We start from the raw sequence: 14,572 nt of genomic DNA, 5'->3' as shown, positions 1-14,572 counted from the left end.
GTTTCAGATGGTTTGTGCCCATCCAATCACTGATAAAACAGAGGGTATTTTGGAAAGTGGAAATGGATTCATCCCCGGAGTCGATAGTAAAAACCAGTTGGATGTCATCCGCGTAGTTAAACGCGGAGACATTAAAACGACGGAGGGAGCTGATTAGCGGGGCCAGGTACAAATTAAAAAGAAGAGGGGATAAGGAGGAGCCTTGTGGGACACCACAGGTCAACTCGACTTGAGAAGCAGAAAACTGGGACAGCCTGACAGCTTGATGGCGGTGGGTCAGAAAGGAGCGTACCCAGTCCAGGGCAGTGCCCTGGATGCCAGCCTCTCTGACACGGTCGACCAAAATATCATGGTCGACCGTGTCGAAGGCGGCCGACAAGTCCAGAAGGACCAGAGCCTGACAGGTGTTGGAGTCGGCGCCCCTGCGTAATTCATCCATCACAGAGAGGATGACTGCCTCTGTGGAATGCGCAGGTCTGAACCCAGCCTGTTGGGGGTCCAGAACACAAGATTCTTCTACAAACAAGGTAAGGGCTTGCGTAACATGGGACTCCAGGATTTTGCTGAGGAAGGGAAGGAGAGAGATTGGGCGATAGTTGCTCATGATAGCCGGATCAGCCGTAGGTTTTTTCAGAATGGCAACCACCTCTGCCCGTTTGAAGGATCCCGGGACCACCCCCGTGGTCAGAGAGTTGTTTAAGAGGGCTAGAGGGGGATCCGGGCAGGAAGTGAAAGCTTCTCGCAGGGCCGATGGGGGGCAACAATCGCTAGGAGAACCAGAAGAAATTTTAAACAAGAGGGAAAGAAAATTGTCTTTTGAAATGAGGGGGAACTGGGTTAGGGTGTGAGTGTGGTGAGGATAAAGGGGGTTGGGAGGGGAGGAGGCAGAAGAGACATGAACAGAGATGCTAGTTTTGATTTTAACAATTTTGTCCACGAAGAACTGATTCAGGGAATCGCACAGAGGCTGGGAGGGGAGGGGGGCAATGGTGACTCTCGACGGGTTAGATAATTCCTCAACAATAGAGAAAATATCTTTAGTCTTGTTAGAGGAGTTCAAGATCTTATTAGAAAAGTAGCTGGATTTAGCCCGGGAAATAGCAGACTTGTATTCCCTCAAATGTGAGGAAAAGACAGCTTTTGTCTGGGGGGAATATTCTCGGCGCCAGCGTCTTTCGGCCTGACGGAGACTGAGTTTCAGTGCCTTGAGTTCCTCGGTGAACCACCTGTGGGCGTCATGACTGCGCCGCGTCTTAACAGGTTTTAAAGGTGCCACGGAGTCAGCGGCGGAGACAAGCCATTGGAGGAGGTTATCGGACTGAGAGTCAATGCAGAGGGAGAGTTCCGTGGCGGACGGGGCAGATAGGCTCAGGAGGGAGGTGAATTTATTAAGGTCGGCCTTGTTCCAATTGCGCGCCAAAAAATTGGAATCTCGGGTAATATTAGCACGGGGAGGTTTGGCAAGGGAAAAGGTAATGAGCAGGTGGTCGGACCAAAGACAGGGGAGAACGAGGGGAGCAGAAATGTCTAGCGAGGAGGTCCATACTTGGTCCAAAATATGACCTTTGACGTGCGTGGGTGTGTGAATGTGTTGGGTACAGTTGAGACCCAGCATAAGATCAGAGTAGCTGGTACCATTCTCTTCCTGTGACGTTGTAACACGGGGAACAATTTCACCCTCCCAAACTCCCTCTACACACTTTAAACATCAGTCGCATTCCTCAAGACCACTAAAGGCCTCAAATCTATTATAAAGCTCTAGAGTAGTAAATGGCATCAAATGTGACATACTACCCTTTACATCTATTTTATGAGTTAATGGTATCGTGTTCCACCCCTGCGTTACAGGTGGCGGAGCTAAATAGGGCATATATGCGGGGTTCAATGCGGACTCCAAAATTAGTGACTGGGGGGTAAAATAGGTGCTGTTAATTGGGTTTTGTGGGGGAAGTACAGCAGATCTGGGGTAAAAGTACGTCAAAGGACGTGGTACAATACAACTATTCTCATTGGCAAAAGGCCAATTCAGTATATGTTGTACTGCTTTTCTATCCCTAAAATTTATGACCACAATGTCTCCCCCTATATCCTTTGCTCTGCCCCCCAGCCAAGACATGCGCCGGACATGAACTATTTCGCCATTTACCAGATTGGGTTTGGGTCTGTACAGCGAAAGCCAGTGCGTTATTTTGTTTTTTAATTGAAAAAAACCCTCTTTTTTTCCTTTCATCAGCTCTGGGACCCCAGTAAGTACAACCACGTACGGCAACGCTTCTGGTGGAAGTTCCATAGGTGGTATCCTAGTTTGATCACCTCTCCCCCGGTTGATCACATTCCCTGCGGATCTAGGGTGTCTATCCGGAAGGGTGCTAGGTTCTCTGATCAGGGCATTAACTATAGTGGCAGCATTACTGTCTATGGCTGCAACAGTTGATCTTCCCTGAGCCAATAACGGTTCTATTGGCAAAGATTTATTTGAACTGTTGCCGTCAGGTATTATCGTGACCGCATGTGGCCGGTTGAGAGCAGCTGGAGTTGCTACAACCGCCTGACTATTGGCGTTAAGGGGTACTGGGGGTGTAGGGACGACAACATTTTTATTGGGAGGGTGCGTTATTGTGATAACTTTTTGTTGTTGCACTTTTGTAGGCCCTTCTGACTGGACAAAATTCCCTAACTTGGTCAGGTCCTCCTCTATTTTACCCAACCTTGACTCCAACCCTTTAAATCTTTCAGCCATTGCAAGTGTATAGGTACGTACAATCAACTCGATATTGTCCAAAAGAGACTTAAAAGAGGCTGGTTGTAAGTCTTTTTCCATTTGAATATAGACAATATCTGGTTCTGTAGTTGCTTGAGGTAAAGTTATTGGGGGCGGAGAAACGGCCACTATTGCTTGTTGAGTGACGGGGCCTCCCAAAGACGTTATAGCGTCAATCTTCGCTTTATTGCCAAACTCTGAGTGGCTTAGTTTGGACTTATTTACTGATGTTGTTTTCCGTCTCCTTTTAGGCGGTGGGGGCCCAATTATTTTGAGAGACAGTGGCCGCAAACATTTTCCTCTTACAACTTTGCCGGGTCTAATTGTAGGTGAAATCAAGTTCTTAGGAGTATTATTGGGGACATTCGACACAGGTAATGAGTCTTGTTGACTTAGAATGGGTGACACTGCTGGGGCTAAACAATCTTGAAGGAGCAAGGGCACGCTGGCTGTTAGTGTTGAATTGTCTGCTGAGCTAATAATCAGATCATCATCCAATGTGACGGACATTATAGGTTCCGAAAAAGTTCTGTTTTTTATGCGTTCTATTGAACGACGGCGATCTGCCCTCCTCTCTGCTAACAGCAGCTCCTTATTACCCTCAGGGGCTGGTTTCAAGAAATAATCGTCCAGAGTGCGGTTTAACATGCCCACATTTTTATCTGCTCCCACTATGACAGGGCTAGTAGCAGCAGTTGCCATCATAAATTAGATAGTGAGTACGAGAACAATAAAGAAGTGGAGCGCAACTTACGGGGATCACGAACCAGGGCCTCTGGCCCAGCCCAGCCTCCTCAGGCCGATGAGGGCCCGCCCTTTGCCCGGGCTTCGCCCGGCGTCCCGCTTGCGTCCCGCAAGACGGACTCTCCTCTGTTCTTGTAGAGTGGCGGCGGGGGCGGGGCACGCAGGGGGGCGCTGACCGATGACTCGTGGTCATGCAGGGACTCCTGGAATAGTGAGTCCCTGCCGCGCTTACCCCTGTAGCCTCCTCCACTGATGTTGTTCTCCCTCGGCAGCCAGGCAGTTTCCAACCCGCGTTGGTGGGTCTGTTGTTCCCCCCACGGACGAAGCGGCTCCCGCGCAGCGGGAGCGGCGAGCAGTCCTTAGCAGTCCACAACAGTAGGTGGGCAACAGTTGGTGCGGTCAGGCGGTTCCCGCGTCTTCACAGTGCGCCAGGGGAAAGAGTCTCCATTCAGAAAAGGCTACTTTGATAGCTAATAGTTCTCTTTCAGCCACAGTGTAATTTTGTTCAGCTGGTAATAACTTTTTGGAATAGAAGGCTATAGGATGTAATTGGCCATCTACTGCATCTCATTGAGAGAGAACTCCTCCTAAAGCTACTTGGCAAGTCAGGATCAGGATGTTTCAGAATTGGGGCTGAAGTGAACTTTTGTTTCAGGAGTTGAAAGGCGTGTGCCGCCTCATCAGACCAAAGAAATTGTTGCCCTTTCCGCAACAAGGTGGTTATTGGGGCCGCAATGTCTGCAAAATGAGAAATAAACCTCCTATAAAAATTGGCGAAACCCAGAAATTTCTGAACATCCTTCACAGATGATGGTTCTGGCCAATCAGTAATAGCACTAATTTTCTTTTCATCCATAATCATTCCTTGAGGTGACAGGAAGTATCCTAAAAAGTCCACTTTGCTGACATTAAAAGTAAATTTTTCTAATTTAGCAAAGAGATGATTTTCTTTTAACTTTGATAATACTGCACGAACATGTTGGGTATGTTCTTCCGGGTTCTTAGAGTAAATGAGGATGTCGTCTATGTATACTATGACACAAACATCCAGGAATTCGTGTAGGACCTCATTTATAAAGAATTGAAAGGCCGCAGGGGCATTACACAACCCAAAGGGCATTACTGTGTACTCAAATAGACCAAACTTTGTCTTGAAAGCTGTCTTCCACTCATCCCCCTCTATTATTCGGACCAGGTGGTAAGCTCCCCGCAGATCTAGTTTAGTGTATATAGTAGAATGTCTTAATTGATCCAACAACACAGGTATTAGAGGAAGAGGATATTTATTTTTTATTGTAGCCTTATTTAGTCCTCTATAGTCGATACATGCGCGCTGAGATTTATCCGGCTTCGGGATAAAAAAAAAGTGGAGATGACACCGGAGATTTGGATTGTCGGATGAACCCAGACTGTAGTAGGTCGTCTAGGTAGGTTCCTAAATATTTGGTCTCTTCGTCAGTCAAAGCATATACTCTGTTATCAGGTAAAGGGGCCCCTCGGATAAGATCTATACGGCAGTCATATGACCGATGTGGGGGCAACACACTAGCCTTCACTGGATCAAAAACGTCTTTAAAGTCAGAATATTCAGGAGGGAGACTTGGTTCGTCTTGTGTAACACTAGCACAGTGTATTACTGTGCTCTGTTCTGTACCTGCTTCTTGATAGCAATTGGTTCTACAGAATGAGGAATCCAAAGTAACTGTTCTGTTCACCCAATCAATTTTTGGGTTATGAGTTGTTAACCAGGGTATCCCGAGAATCAAGCCAAAATTATGGGTATATATCAGATCAAAGCTAATCATCTGTGTGTGCCCGTTTTGACAGACCATGACAAGGGGACTTGTTTGTTTTGTGATTAATCCAGAGGTCAATTCTGACCCATCCACTGCACATACTGCTTCTAGACAAGGCTTTAGGCAAATAGGAAGACCTAATGTGTTAGCTAACTTATTATCCACAAAATTTCCTGTTGCTCCTGAGTCCAGTAGGACAGGGAGAGAATGTCTAACTTGGGTAGTAACAATTAAAAAGATCTGAATTATGAAATGTCTAGGTATGTGCGGTACCATGAAGGCTGCAGATTTAGAGGTTTGATTAAGATGTTTTCTCGAACAAGTAACCTCCCCCCCTTGTCGAGCTTAATCGTTTCCCGACTCAGTTGAGGAGATAGAGGAAACAGTACCCTTTCGTGAAGTTTTAGGTTTTACTGGTCATTCTCTGGCAAAATGTCCTGACTTGCCACAATATAAACATAATTGAAGTTTTCTCCTTCTTTCTTTTTCCTCTGATGTGAGTGGACCTCTGAGTGTCCCTATTTGCATAGGCTCAGGTTCAGAGAGTTTATTATCTGTGTCTTTCTTCTCATGTCTAATAAAAGTTAACCGCAATTCCAGTTTGGATTTATCTCCCTTTCTTTCTCCTAGTCTGTGTTCCAATTTCACGACTAAATCTACAAAGTCAGAATAGTCTTCTGGCAAATCAACGATATGAGCCAGCGCGTCTTTTAACTCGTCTCTCAAACCTTTATAAAAAAGGGAGACACGCTTTTCTTCTGGCCAACGTATCTCGGTGAGTAAACGATTAAAACTAGTGAGATAGGTCGATAAATCCTTGTTACCTTGTTTAAGATTTAAAAGCTCATTATCACTTGCCTGCATAAAAGTGTGTTATGCAAAAAGGCTGGTCATAGTACGTTTAAAGGAATTGATCAATTGGCTGCTGTACCGTCTAAATAAGACAAGACGAATGCCACTTTCGTAGCATCAGTAGGGAACTGTTGTGGTTTACAAACGAAGTGTAATTGACATTGATTGATAAAAACATGGAATTTGTTACTATCTCCATGAAAACGTTCAGGTGCTGCTAAAGGCACAGCATTAGGAACATTAACAGTAACCTCAACTGGGATAGGGAAAGTTGTATGTTTTGCTCGCGCCCCTGTCTCTGAGGAGGTTTTAAACAAAGGTGTAAAAGCGGTGTTCCACTGGGATTCCCTAGGTTTATACCTGCTTAAATCCTGTTTTAAAAAGGTGTTTTCCAACTTTAATTTCTCTATTTCCTCTTGCATATGTTGCAAGATGCCAGACACTGATTCATTATGGGCCAAGTCCTCGTTTAGGGCCTGCGCCATATCCGTGGCGTCAATGCCCTCTATTTCTTCCCCGGCATTCATTGTCCAACAGAACTGAATTTTTTAAAGGCTTTTGCTTCTGTCAAAGCCCATATCACCTGAGTTTCTGTTCAGTTCTGATGGAGGTTGAAGACAGTCCGACCCCACCCTGAAACTGCTTGTTCCAGCACACTAGTTTTAAACAGTGCACTAAGAACCAGAAGCTCAAGGGAAGGGGGGAAGTGGATAAAAAAAAAAAAGAGACAACACCGTTCTTGCGTTTCCACTGTTGAAGTGCTGCTAAAATCTGCGGCCCTCTCTGACTTCTGTAGAAACTGGTGCCTAATGAAACATAAACAAAGAACAGATAAGTGCAACCTATCCCTAAATGTGTTCCTGACTAACCCTTAATCTATTAGAAATTCTCTTCTAAAAGTACCTCTTGGATCCTGGTCTCTAGCTTCCAGGTTTGGAATGTGTTACTGTTCTGCGATGTGCTTTCTTTCTGTAAAATCAAACGAATATCATTATCAGAATTACCAACATCTAACATTCACCTTAATATACATAGAGCCTACATTCATAATAGCAAACTCACTTTTCACACATTTCCAGACTTTTTATAAAACAAATACTGTACTTTTACATAAAAAAACAGCAGGTAATTTGTGCAAGTCCTTGATTTACTGTTTGCCTTGCTGTCAATGGTTTCCTCTGTTTAATTCTTAAAAGTTCCATGTAAAACAATGTTTATTTCACAAAGTTCCACAAAGTATTCTTGTAACAAAGGGTTTGAACCACAAAGTTCGTGGGAGATATCTTGTTCCAAATTGTCTTTACATGAATCCAGAAATCGCCGTCAAAGTTCTTTCAGGTAATAAAAAGTTTTGCACTTACTTGTTGCTGAACCCCCATAATAAAATAAAAATGCAAATATTTGAAACTGCAAAGGCCGGCCCCGGGGGATGGGGTCCTGAGTAGGGGGGCCATGCAGCCAACCCCCCTCCAAATACATTTAAAAAACACTGGCCATGCCCCAGGTGATGGGGTCCCCAGGGCCAAATATGGCCTCGGGAGGGGGGCCACGTGGCTCCCTTCCATTAAAACAAAATAGGGGTCAGGCCCTGGGGGATGGGGTCCCCAGGGCCCATAAAATAGAAAAGGAAGGGGGACCACACAGCCCCCCTTCTAAAAAAAAAAAAGATGCTATGGTGCCGGAGGCCCCGACCACTCCCAGCAATACTCTGTGGCACGTTTTAAGTTCGGGAATTAATTCCCCTTCAATATCGGGGGTCCCTGGTTGACCCACCAGATACCCCCAGTAATTGCTACAGCGCTGCGTTGCAGAGTGGGGGTCCAGGCCACACCCCTTTTGGTCAGGGAAATCCATAAGTTTACGATTCACTGCTAATTGTAATACCCAACATGTGATTTATGCAATTCATTACCTGTATGCATTATATTATGTAGGGAAAAGTGAGAGATCACTTAGGATTCGTATGATTGAGCCCAAGAGTAGGATTAGAACTAGATTGTTAACTTCACCACTAGCTAGTCATTTGTTAGAGGCTCATCACACTATAGCTCAACTCAGGTTTACAGTACTGGAAGTAGTTCAACTCTGTAATGACAGAGACATGACAAAATATATCACGCAGAGAGAGACTTTTTGGACACGATGTCCCTAAGGGGACTGAATGATACACTGGAGTTATCATGTTTCTTGTAGAATAATCCCCTGCAACTGGAATTCTGCTCAAAATGTTTGTTGTGTATGGTTTTTCAATTTGAAAGAATAGTATTAGAGGACATTGTTCTGATTGAAGGTTGTCATTAATATGCATTCATCACTATTTCTCATTACAGATTAATTATATTAGTAGATACTAAATCACTTGTATAGGCAAATACAGGGGGGGTGATATGTCAGGAGGCCACATATATGGTGAGGTTGATTTGTTTTGAATGTTTATTACAGCACTTGCTTTAAACTTGAGTAGCTAGGCATTTCAACATTGAATGATCCCAAAAATGTTGTTTATTACAAATTCAGTGCCTGTATATTGATATACATAACGATGTACCGATGTCTAGCATGTTGTATGTTTATTTGGAATCACATAATGCTCGAATGCGTCATGACACAGCATTTCTGTATTGTCTTAGACAAATGTGATCAAATCCCATTTATCTCTTAGGTAATAGCACAAATATGTTCAGTTACGCTTAATTCCATAGAGATTGATGAACATGGAATTCTATGTCAGGACAGGAGGCTCCGATTATGCTATTCTCATTTCTTTATTAGAAATGCCCAGCAGCCAATAAAACAGTAAACAACTACAGTTCCCATGAACACCAGGGTAACAACCATGGAGACCATAGTATAAAAGGCCATGTAGACAGTCACACTTCCTCTTTCTTTGCTGCTCCGCAGCCAGTTAAGTGCCTTTTGCTTCTTATTGCCTGTTATGTGCTTATATGCTTGTATCATTACTGTATTAGTGGAGCGCTATGCTTTGCATGTTGTGCGCTGTTGCCACTGCGCTTCTGGCTTATGTCAGTGTTTTTCTAGCGTTATTTGCATAGTATTTCGGTTCGCGTATTTCGCGTTCCAGGCGCTCTGTTTACCTTTGCGGCTCCTCTTATAACCTTGCTGCTTTGCTTCTTTTCGCCGCATTGTGCGTCTTCAACAGGGAGCGTGGGCTCACCTCCCCCCTTTTTGACCGGGCGCTCGCTGCCCGTGTCTCTGTTTGCAAGTGGAGCGGGAGACCGGGGGTTGGAAGGCTCGCTCGCTAGCTACGCAAGCTCTCCTCTGCATTTCCTGAGGCGGCCGATACCGCGCATGCGCGGCGGCCATTTTCCGGAGGTTTTGACAGGTCGTTTTAACGCGACAGTGCCCACAGCCTCGGAATACTAACCCCATTTACGTCTTTTGTTTCAAAAATAGCATTGGGCTGTACAATTAAGTATAGGCTTTACCTAGAGTGCGTTTTTTGGTTACCAGCAAGCCCTCCCTCCACATTTGAATACTTACTTTGTGCAGGTTTTGCTTGTGCTGTTGGCTTGCTGTGGGGTTTTTGTCACTCCCCCTGACTTGTGTCTCTGACACTTTCTCTTTCAAGTCATCTAGTGGACGTTACTTTTACACACTGTGTAAACATGGAAGAATATTTACATGATGATGACTATTACTATGAGAAGGATGATTCTGGCTCCTTGGAGCATGATTTGGTGGACGCTTTGGACCAGGGAGTGCAGCACCCCGTGAATAAAGCCCTTGTGCGTGCCATTACTCCGCTGAAGCGCCATTTAACTCAATATGCGCAACAGCAGGGTTGGCTCCCTGCTTCCCGTAAGTTCTCCAAGTCCCCTGTCAATCCACATCAATCTGACTTTCAGAAGTTGGCCAGAAGTTTGGTGTCTGATAAGTCCAAGTCCTATGTTCGTGTGTCGTCATCCGCTCCTCCTCTTGCTGATACCGATGACACGCATTCCTCTACTTCTTCAGATCATGATGATCCGCCTCCTAAGAAGAAGGTGTGTAAAGAACATTTCGTTGATGCCCCCACACGTCCTCCTGTCCTGACCTTTGATCCTTAAGACATCATTCATCCCCATTCCACGTCCTGGCTTCCCTCCCCTGCTGTGGCTGAGTAAGTCCAGATGCACATACGCCAACCTTTTGAAAAGGATGTCAGGGCTAGGCTTCGGTCTGAGTGCCCTTGGCCGGTCTGGCAGACCATCTGGCGGGGACTCCTGAGGTTGATCCCACGATGCTCACCTATCTCAAGAAGTACGCCAAAGACCAGAAGAAGGGTCTGGACAGATCGTGGCGTTCCTGTCAGGACAAGCTCCTTGATTTGTTGGGTCCTCTCACCAAAATCCTAGATCTTGGATTCCTGGCCAAGGAGTCGTCGGCCCATGTGAAGACGGATGAGCTTATTGAGTGGGCGCAAAGGGCTATTTGCCAGTTGGGAAATGCCAACTGTGCTCTTTCAAGTGAGAGGCGCCGTTCCATTCTTCTGAAACTAGATCCTAAGTTGGTGGAGCTCTCCTCCTCGGAATCCGGTCCTGCAGCTCAAGGTCTGCTGTTTGGTCAGCCCTTTTTGAAGGAACTCACAAAATTCGTGGCCACTTTCAGAGGTTTAGACAAAGCTCAGGCTTCACTACGGCGAGCTTTCCATCCGTTTTTTGCCTGGGCCGGACAACATAGGGGACGCTCGTTCGGCCGTGGCTCTCAGCAGCAGTCCCAGAGGGGATTCCCATCCCATAGAGGCGGTGGCCAGGATTCCGGCTATACTACAAGATCCAATTTCTATCCCTCCTGAAAAGGGAGAGGCCAGTATCACAAAGGACGCTTCGGCGGACACCAAGGTGGTTACCAAGATTCCAGCGCTTCAGGTGAGCCTGATTCCTGCTTGCAATGTGGTTCTGGGGGGCAGGATACAATTTTTTCTCCACAATTGGCGTCTGATCTCCAGCGATGCTTGGGTGCTGGAAACCGTCCAAGGTTACACAATAGAGTTTTACCAGCCCCAACATCAGACCCGCCCACCCTCTCCTCTGTGTTTTTCCCTTCAAGATCGGGAATTAATTTAGACAGAAATAGACTCCCTCCTACAAAAGGGAGCGACAATTCCGACTGTCCGTCATCCCAAGGGGTTCGTCAGTACAGTGTTTCTGGTGGAAAAGAAAGGGGCGGCTCCCGCCTCGTTCTAAATCTAAAGGAGTTCAAAGGAGGGGTTGTTTACAGGCATTTCAAGATGGAGGGAATCCATCTGTTGAGAGATCTTCTGCGAGAAGGGGACTGGATGGTTCATCTCGATCTCAAGGACGTGTATTTGTCGGTTCCTATCTTCGGCCCTCACCATCGGTTCCTTCAATTCCATTGGCAGGGGACTTGGTTCGAATACCAAGTTCTCCCGTTCGGCCTCTCGTCAGCGCCTTGGTGCTTCACGAAGCTTCTGAGGCCTGTCGTGGAACACTTACGCGCTCGGGGTGTTCGCCTGATTATTTACTTAGACGACATTATGATTATGGCAGACTGTCCGCTCAGACTTCTGACTCAACTGGAATGGTCCATCGACCTCTTGCAATCTCTGGGATTTCTAGTGAACATTCAGAAATTCGTCTTGACTCCAACTCAAGTGATAGAATTTCTGGGTTTCCAGGTCAATTCACTTTCATGTCAACTTCTCTTACCCAATCAAACGATTCGGTATATCAAGAGGGAATTGACTTCGGTTCTTTCCAAACAGACTGTGTCATTGAGATTGTTAGCACAAGTTGTAGGTCTGTTGGCATCCTCCATTCAAGCGATCTTCCCGGGTCCTCTGCACTACAGGGCATTGCAGCGTTTGAAGATCCGTCATCTCCAGAAGGGCCTCCGATATTCAGATCTGATTCCTCTCTCAGAGGAAGCGAGGTGGGAGATGCAATGGTGGCTGGACCACATGGATGCTTGGAATGCTCGAGCCCTGTTCGGTGCCTCCCCGGAACTTGTGATAGAGTCCGATGCCAGCCTGCGGGGTTGGGGAGCCCGGAGCGGTCCTGTATCAACGTGGGGTCGTTGGTCGTCCCAGGATTTGTCTCTCTACATCAATTGCCTAGAACTCCTGGCGGGGTCCTTTGCGATCCGATGTTTCACCCCCTTCAGTCCAATTGCTGTATACTTCTCCGCATGGACAACGTTTCGGCGGTCCACTATGTCAACAAACTGGGCGGGACGAGGTCCAGGGTACTAGCGGAGATAGCCAAAGATTTTTGGCATTTTTGTCTGCAACAGAAGATCACTGTTATTGCAGAGTATCTTCCTGGCCGCAACAATCAGATTGCGGATTGGAATTTGAGGCATCTTCGGGACTTCAGCGATTGGAGGCTTCATCCTCACGTTTTCCGTTCTCTCCTCCGGATTTGGGGCCAGTGTCAGATCGACCTGTTTGCCTCTTGCCTCAACTCTCAGCTCCCGCTGTTCTACAGTTGGAGGCAGGACCCGGAAGCATTGGCCACGGATGCCTTTCTACAGACTTGGCCGTCCACTCTGTGTTATGCCTTTCCCCCGTTCATGATGATTCCCAGAGTCCTGGCGTACGTGAAACGTTATCGGTCAGACTTGATTCTGATTGCTCCTCTGTGGAGGGCTCAAGCGGTATTCCCGGTTCTCCTGGAAATGTGTTGTGCAGTGCCGCTCCTTCTTCCCCAGAAGTGGAATCTCTTGTTGGATCCTCTCCACAATCCGCACCCCCGTATTCTATCAGGCAATCTCCATCTGCTGGCATGGCGAATTTCGGGGATCGCTGGTCGGTCCCTGGCCTTTCTCGAGACGCTTCCAAATTCATTAGTGAGGCCTTTCCTCCCAATACTCACAAACAATACAAGGGGTCTTGGAAACGATGGTGTGACTGGTGTGTTCAACGGGAAGTTGATCCCACTTCAGTAGATGTCTCTTTGATAATGAATTTTTTGGCCTCTCTTGCGTCCTCCGGTTTGGCTTATCAAACGGTCAACAATTTCCGTTCTGCCATTTCAGCGGGCCATTTACATATTGCTGGTAAACCTGCGGTTGAGCATCCTCTAATTGCCAAGCTGCTTAAGGGTATCCGTATGGCGAAACCTCCATGCCCTAAGTATGTCTCTTTATGGGATGTTCTTTACTATCCCGTAAACAACTGTCGGCCAAATTGACTATGTTGTTATGCCTTGTTTCCTGTAAACAGGGGTCTGATGTTCGAGCTTTAGACTTGGCAGGTCGCAGCTTTACACCTGACGGTGTTACGTTTATCCTTTCCAGGCGTACCAAAACGAATACTACTTCAATTACCTATCATTCCTTTCCCAATCATCCCAGCCTTTGCGTTGTTCAATGTCTCAAGGATTACGAGGTAAGTACTGCTCATTTACGTTCAGATATGCACGGTCAGTTGTTGATTGCTTTGCAAAAGCCTTTTCGCTCCGTTACCCCAGCTACTTTGGCTCGCTGGGTACGATGGCTCATGTCGGAGGCTGGAATTGATGTTTCTATTTTTGGCGCTCATTCAGCACGAGGGGCGATGGCTTCTAAAGCATTCTCTGTGGGTGTCACTCTTTTTGACATTATGAAGGCCGCAGATTGGTCTTCTGATTCTGTGTTCAAAACATTCTATTTTAAACCAATTGATCATATTGCTTCTGTTGTGGTGGATTAGCTTTAAACAAGCATAATCGGAGCCTTCTGGCCTGACATAGAATTCAAAATTTGACAACGTACGTGACAAGAATTTTCAATTCTAATAAGGACAAGGAGGCGAGGATTATCCCACCCGTTCTTCTTGTTTCTGCATATTTATTGATACTGTACACATGTTGATATTTGCATATGGATTTCTTCAAATCCCTTGTTTTTTCTACCCCCCCCCACTTGTATTTGCTTACGCTTTCTGCACTGGATGTGTATTACGGCTATATGTCTCTTTTCAGGTTCTGACCCGAAGTAGTGGTGTTTCTGTACCAGCCTGCCTTTGCTCGCCTTTCCATGGATTTCTGCATCCTCGTTCGCTTTGGACACCTACGGTGGTCGTTGGCTTCTTCCTGATGTTCTACGTTTTGAATTTCCTGTTTTGATTTGAACTATTTTCCTCACCAAAGAAAGAGGAAGTGTGACTGTCTATATGGCCTTTTATACTATGGTCTCTATGATTGTAACCCTGGTGTTCATGGGTACTGTAGTTGTTTACTGTTTTATTGGCTGCTGGGCTTTTTTAATAAAGAAATGAGAATAGCATAATCCTCGCCTCCTTGTCCTTAATAGATTTGAAAATTCTTGTCACGTATGTTCGCAAATTTTGAATTAGCGTCTACGAGAGAGCCAGAGCGATAGATAGTTGTACTTAACAGCATGAATGTATGTCTTTGTTAGCATTGTTTAAACCCATCTAGCAAATCAGATGTGTCTGTGAATATACACTACCAGTTTC

Source organism: Lissotriton helveticus, chromosome 2_1, assembly GCF_964261635.1.
Source record: "Lissotriton helveticus chromosome 2_1, aLisHel1.1, whole genome shotgun sequence".
NCBI classification, from domain to species: Eukaryota; Metazoa; Chordata; class Amphibia; order Caudata; family Salamandridae; genus Lissotriton; species Lissotriton helveticus.
Note: the sequence above shows the minus strand (reverse complement) of the source record.